Below are 7,647 nucleotides of genomic sequence, written 5' to 3'. Positions count from 1 at the left end.
TACAGACATAGAAATGACATTGCTGAGTCAGAGAATATGTACATTTTTGTAACTCTTTGGGCATAGTTCCAAATTTCTCATGCAGGACATGAATTAGAGTAACATAACAGTGAAAGACAAGAAAACAACATAGAAAGGATATCAATGAGATAAGAAGCCCAACTGTAGGGGATTAGGAAGAGAGCAAGGGGAAGGAAGTGGAGATATTGATTGTAGGTGGTCTTCTCAAAGAGTTTTGCCACAAAAAGCAAAACTAAACAAAACAAACAAACAAACAAAAAAACAGTAGAGACTATCCATGATAATCAGAAGAAAGTTTTACATGATGTTGTTCTTGATTTCAATTATAACTTTAAAAGGAAACTTTCACAATGTCTGGAACCTTAGATGTCTTGCAAATGAAGAAGGATGTCCTCAAATTCATTGCTGCAGCAACTCATTTGGGGAGTGCCAATTTGACTTCTTTTTTTAAAATAGTTTATTTATTTTTAGATTTCGACATTCATTTCCACAAAATTTTGAGTTCCAATTTTTCTCCCCATCTCTCCACTCTCCTGATCCCATAACACCTTGCATTCTGATAACCCCTTCCCTCAATATGTCCTACCTTCTATCACACCCCACCTTTCCCTTATCCCCTTCTTCTCTCTTTTTTGTAGGACAAGATAAATTTCTATACCACATTACCTATATTTCTTATTTCCCAGTTATATGCAAAAAACAATTCCCAACATTCGTTTCTAATACTTTGAACTCCAATTTCTGTCCTTCCCTCACTCCCCACCCATTCCCACTGAGAAGGCAAGCATTTCAATACAGGCTATATATGTGTCATTTTGCAAAAGACTTCCATCATATCCATGTTGTGTAAGACTAACTATATTGCTCTCCATCCTACCCTGTACCCTCTTTTTTTTCTATTCTCTCATTTGAATTTGTCCCTTTCTAAAAGTTACTCACTTCCCCCATTTGCCCTCCCTTCTATCATCCACCTCACCCCACTTGTCCCCTTCTCCCCTACTTTCCTGTAGTTTAAGATAGATTTTCATACCAAATTTAGTGAGCATGTTATTCCCTCCTTACCCCATATGTGAAGAGAGTAAGCTTCATCTTTTCCCTCTCACCTCCTCCCTTATCCCCTCCATTGAAAAAGATTTTTCGGGGCGGAGCCAAGATGGCGAAGTAGAAAGACGCACATACACGTAGCTCTGAACCCACAAACCACAGAACGGCAGAGGGGACTAACCCAGGGCGAATTCTACACCCAGAGACCACGGAATATTGGCGCGAGGGAGATTTCTGTTCCGGAGAGACCTGCAAACCTCTCGGGGGGGACCTTCGCGCCAGGGACTGGGCGCTAGGGCGGGAAGAGGAGAGCAGCCCTGCCGCGGCAGCAACACCGTGGGAAAGAGATCCAGCGGCCACGCGGGTCCCCCCACCCACAGAGGGACCTGCAAACCTCTCGCAAAAGGTCTGTTGCGCTGCAGACAAGGTGCCCAGCCCAGACCTGCGGCGGCGACGGTGGCCACGGCTCCTGAGACACAAAGTTCTGAGAGGGATCCGGAGTCGGGATCTTCAGCAGCAGCACGGGCCCCCCCACCAACAGGTGACTGACGGGGGTAGGTGAGAGAGTCTCTTTGGCGGGTTGAGAGGGGAGTGGAGTGCTCCCATAGCTTGGCCCCCCCCGGGAAGTGGGGGCTGAGAGGCGGCTGCGGACGGGGGCTCCCTAAACGAGCGGGAGCCTGGATCCATTGTGGAAGGTCTGTGTATAAACCCCCTGAGGGAATTGAGCCAGAGAGGCGGCCCTGCCCCTGACCTCAGCACCTGAGCCTAATTTAACACTGAATAACAGCCCTGACCCCACCAAAAATCCTAAGGCGGGAAGCAGCATTTGAATCTCAGTCCCCAAACACTGGCTGGGAGGACCAGGAGGCGAGGTGGGTGTGAGGAGAACATTCAGAGGTCAGGCCACTAGGTGGAGACAATGCCAAGAAAAGGGAAAAGAAATAAAACTATTGAAGGGTACTTTATTGGAGAAAAATCACTTCCTCCCTTCCTTTCTGATGGGGAGGAACAAGGCTTGCCATCAGGCAAAGACACAGAAATCGAGGACTCTGTGCCCCAGCCCACCCAATGGGCTCGGGCCATGGAAGAGCTCAAGAGGAATTTTGAAAATCAAGTTAGAGAGGTGAAGGAAAGACTGGGAAGGGAAATGAGAGGGATAAGGGAGAAGCATGAAAAACAGATCAACTCCCTGGTAAAGGAGAACCAAAAAAATCTTGAAGAAATTGGCACCTTGAGAACTAGCCTAACTCAGCTGGCAAGGGAGGTGCAAGGGGCCAATGAGGAGAAGAATGCTTTCAAAAGCAGAATTAACCAAATGGAAAAGGAGATTCAAAAGCTTACTGAAGAAAATAGATCTCTCAAATCTGGAATGGTACAGATGGAAACTTTGGACTTTTCGAGAAAGACAGATATCTCAGAACATACCGCGCAGATTCGAAAAATGGAAGATAATGTGAAATATCTTATTGGAAAAGCAACTGACCTGGAAAATAGAATCAGGAGAGACAATGTAAAAATTCTGGGTCTACCTGAAAACCATGATCAGAAGAAGAGCCTAGACATCATCCTCCATGAAATTATCAAGGAAAACTGCCCTGAGATTCTAGAACCAGAAGGCAAAATAAATATTCAAGGAATCTGCAGAACACCGCATGAAAGAGATCCGAAAAGAGAAACTCCTAGGAGCATTGTGGCCAAATTCCAGAGTTCCCAGGTGAAGGAGAAGATATTGCAAGCAGCTAGAAATAAACAATTCAAGTATTGTGGAAATATAATCAGGGTAGTACAGGATCTGGCACCTTCTACATTGAGGGATAGAAGGGAATGGAATAGGATATTCTGGAGGTCAAAGGAACTAGGACTGAAGCCAAGAATCACCTACCCAGCAAAACTGACTATAATACTTCAGGAGAAAAAATGGTCTTTCAATGAAATAGAAGACTTTCAAATTTTCCTGATGAAAAGACCAGAGATGGAAAGAAAATTTGACTTTCTAACACAAGAATGAAGAGAACCATAGGAAGGCGAACAGCAGAGAGAAATCATAAGGGACTTACTAAAGTTGAACTGTTTACATTCCTACATGGAAAGACAATATTTATAACTCTTGAAACATTTCAGTATCTGAGCACTGGGTGAGAGTACACACACACACACATGCACACACGCACACATACATAGAGACAGAGTGCACAGAGTGAATTGAAGAGGATGGGATCATATACTAAAAAAAAAAAATGAAATCAAGCAGTGAGAGAGAAATATTGGGAGGAGAAAGGGAGAAGTTATATGGGGCAAATTATCTCTCATAAAAGAGGCAAGCAAATGACTTATTAGTGATGGGATAAAGAGGGGAGGCAAGAGATAAACATGAGATCTACTCTCATCACATTCCACTAAAGGAAAGAATATAATGCACACTCATTCTGATAGGAAAACCTATCTCATAATACAGGAGAGTGGGGGACAGGGGCACAAGCAGGAAGGGGGGGAGGATAGAGGAGAGGGCATGGGGAGGAGAATGCAATACGAGGTTGACACTCACGGGGAGGGAAAGAACCATAAGAAAATGGAAGTAATGGGGGACAGGACAGGATGGAGGAAAATATAGTTAGTCTTATACAACACAACTAGTATGGAAATCATTTGCAAAACTAAACAGATATGGCCTATATTGAACTGCCTTTCTTCCAAGGGGAAGGGGTAGAGAGGGAGGGAGCTAAAGAAGTTGGATCTCAAAGTGTTAGGACCAAGTGTAATGTTCTTACCACTGGGTAACAAGAAACACAGGTTAAGGGGTCAAGAAAGCTATCCGGCCCTACAGGACAAAAGAGAAGACGGAGACAAGGGCAGGGAGGGAGGATAGGGGAGAGAGCAGATAGGTCACAGGGGCAATTAGAAAACTTGGGTCTGGGGGGGGGAAAGGGGAGAAAATTTGTAACCCAAAATTAAAAGTTTAATAAAAAAAAAAGAATGTATACAGAACACAGAACATTAAGAATGGAAGAGAGCTTAAAATATGGAATGTTAATAAAAAATAAAGAAAATAACCACAAAAAAAAAAAAAAGAAAAAGATTTTTCTTTTCTCTTCTATGAGTGATAGTCTGCCCCATTCCATTTCTCCCCTTCTCCTCCCAATATTTTCCTCTCTCATCCCTTAATTTTATTTTATTGATATAAGCTCTTCTGATTCAACTCAACCTGTACTCTCTGTTTATGCGTGTGTGTGTGTGTGTGTGTGTGTGTGTATATAATCTCTCCACCTACCCAAATACTGAGAAAAGTCTCAAGAGTTATAAATATTGCCTTTCCATGTAGGAATGTAAATAGTTCAGCTTTAGAAAATCCTTTATGATTTCTCTTTCCTGTTTACCTTTCAATACTTCTCTTGATTTTTGTGTTTGAAAGTCAGATTTTCTCTTCAGTTCTGGTCTTTTCATCAAGAATACTTGAAAGTCTTCTATTTCATTGAATGAGCATTTATTCCCTTAAAATATTATACTCATTTTTGCTGGGTAGGTGATTCTTGGTTTTAATCCTAGTTCCTTTGACTTCTGGAATGTCATATTCCAAGCTCTTTGATCCTTTAATGTATCCCTTAATGCGCTATCCTGATTGTATTTCCTCAATACTCAAATTGTTTCTTTCTAGCAGCTTGCAATATTTTCTCCTTGACTTCAGAACTCTGGAATTTGGCTACAATATTCCTAGGAGTTTTTATTTTCGGATCTCTTTCAGGAGGTGATGGGTGGACTCTTTCAATATTTATTTTGCCCTCTGGTTCTAGAATGTCAGGGTAGTTTTCCTTGATAATTTCATGAAAGATAATATCTAGGCTCTTTTTTTGATCACTGTCTCTCCTGGATGTATTTTCCAGGTCAGTTGTTTTTTTTCCAATGAGATGTTTGCATTATCTTCTACTTTTTTTATCTTTTGGTTTTGTTATATAATAACTCCTTGGTTTATCTCATAGTTGTTAGCATCCCTGAGCTCCACTCTCATTTTTAAAGAACTATTTCATTCAGTGAGCTTTTGAACCTTCTTTTCCATTTGCCTAATTCTGCTTTTTAAAGCCTTCTTTTCCTCATTGAATTTTGGGACCTCTTTTTCCAATTGAGTTAGCCTATTTTAAAGGTGTTATTTTCCTCAGCATTTTTTTTTTTATTCTCCTTTAGCAGGCTGCTAACTTGCTTTTTAAGTGCTTCTATGGGCCTGAGCCTATTTTATATTCATTTTGGAGGTACTGGAGACACAAGCCTTGACTTCCTCTGACAGTATGCATTGTTTTTCCTCATCTGAAAGGATGGAAGGAAGTACCTGTTCACCAAGAACATAACCTTCTATGGTCTTATTTTTTTTCTTCTTTTTGAGCATTTTCCCAGCCAGTTACTTGACTTCTGAATCCTATGTCAAGAGGAGACTCCCAGTGCTCCTCCTCCCCCCAGGGCAATGCTCAGGACTGGGATTCAGATCAGCTGCTCAATTCCCCCAGGGGCTTTGGGTGGGAGCAGGGCCACTACTGAGGGCTGAGGTTCAGATCAGCTGCTCAATTCCTCCAGAGACTTTAAGCTGAGCCACCTGGACAATGGACCCAGGCTATTTCCATGGCCACCATAGCTGCCTGCCACCTGCTGTTGCTGCTACTACTGCAGCCACTGCCTCCGCTGCTGCCTGGGGCTGGTGCTGGGGGGATCCCTGCTCCCCTCCCACACTGACCTTTGAAGGTTTTTTTTTTCACTTGTGGGTTGAGGAATCTTGGATCCTCCCTGCTGGGGATTCTGCCCTGGAGGCCTGTTCTGCCCCTGTTCCTCCCAGTGCTGCACAGCCAGAGCTGGGCTCTGCTCAGCTCAGAGTCCCATGGGATAGACCTTTCCTGGAAGCCTTCCAGGTTACCTTTGGCTGGAAATCTCTTTCACTCTGTTGTTCTGTGGCTTCTGCTGTTCTAGAATTTGTTGGCAGTCATTTTTACAGGAATTTTGTGGGCTGTGGGCAAAGCGCTTGAGTATATGCATCTTTCTATTCTTCCATCTTCCAATTTGAACTTCCAGATGGAAAAGCATATCTACAAAAGAAAGAGTGATGGCATCCTATACATCATTACTTGAAGAGAACTGGGAAAAGGTCCTCCTTGCCACTCGTGCCATTGTTAGCATTGAAAATCCAGCTGACGTTAGTGTCATGTCATCTAAGAACAGTGGCCAGCAAGCTGCAATTTGCTGCTGCCACTGCACCACAGGCATCATTGGACATTTTACACTGGAAACCTCACTAACTAGATCCAGGGAGCTTTCAGGGAGCCTCTTTGTGGTCACTGATCCTTGGGTAGATCACCAGCCTCTGAATGAAGCATCATATATTAACCTCACAATCAATGCACTATACAACACAGATTCCTCACTTAACTATATGGGCATTGTCATTCCATGTAACAACAAGGAAGCTCACTTGGTGGATCCAATGTGATGGATGCTGGTCCATGAAGTCCTATGTATGTGTGCTACCATCTCCTATGAACACCATAGAAAGTTTTGCCTAATCATTATTTCTACGAGAACCCAGAGGAGATTGAAAAGGAAGAGCAGGCTGCAGTTGAGAGAGTAGTGACAGGAGGAATTTCAGGATGAATGGAGTGCCCCCACACCAGAATTCACTGCTGTTCAACCAGAGGTGGCCGATTGGTTCTAGGGAGTACAGGTGCTATTTCTGCCCATTCAGCAATTCCCTCTTGAAGACTGGAGTAGTCAGCCAGCTACTGAGGATTGGTATGCATCTCCTACTACTCAGGCCACTGAGTGGGTATGATCTACCACAGAGTGGTCTTAAGTTTTACCCCAGATGTTCAAATTTTCCGAGTGTTGGGAAAATACTGATGGAAAATAAAAATTGTTTTCTTACAAAAAAATTAAAAACCAGAAGAGATACAGAATAATATTTAGAGAGGGTGAAAGAATCAATTGAAGATGTTTTTGAGTATGTGGAAATGTTTGCAAGCAGTACATTGACAGGGAAAGATTGAATATAAGTGAGAATAGGGATGACAGAGGGATTAATAATATGTTGGAGTCAGGATGGAATGGAATCACTTGTACAGGTAAAGAAATTTGTCTTGGTTTAAGTCTTAGGGCTTTGTTTTTTTTTTTTTCTGATACAGAAATAAAGGAAGAGATAATGGCAGAAGGTATGTGAGAAACATAAGATGAGGATTAGGGAAGAAGAGGGAGCTCTTTGTGAATAGTCTCATTTTTCCATAAAATATGAAGGAAGATTTCCATCTGAGAGGGCAGTATATGGTGGGGAGGGGTGATGGGAAGTTTAAAGAGGAATAAAGAGGTTTGAAAGAGCCACTTAGAAAGTGACATTAGTGAGTTGATAAGGGAGTTGTGGAAGTATTAACTAGCAGCAGTGAAGGCCCAGTTATGATTACGTAATATAAACTTCTAGTGGATCTAGACAATGTATTCTGTGATTTCCTCCATCTTATTTCAGCATCATATGTGTATAAGCAAAAACATGAGATTAGGAGTAATCCAAGCCTGAATATTGTCAGAGTGCAATGGGTGCTATATAAGGAGACCAGGTAC

At 42.5% G+C, this 7,647-nt stretch overlaps 1 pseudogene; it reads left to right on the top strand.

The window, feature by feature from the left end:
- Positions 1-371: 371 nt before the first annotated feature.
- LOC140509138 (small ribosomal subunit protein uS2-like) lies at positions 372-6,889 on the top strand (annotated as a pseudogene).
- The last annotated feature ends 758 nt before the right edge of the window (positions 6,890-7,647 follow it).

Source organism: Notamacropus eugenii, chromosome 5, assembly GCF_028372415.1.
Source record: "Notamacropus eugenii isolate mMacEug1 chromosome 5, mMacEug1.pri_v2, whole genome shotgun sequence".
Lineage (NCBI taxonomy): Eukaryota > Metazoa > Chordata > Mammalia > Diprotodontia > Macropodidae > Notamacropus > Notamacropus eugenii.
The sequence above is the reverse complement of the archived record's forward strand: the minus strand, read 5'-3'. Positions and strand labels throughout refer to the sequence as shown.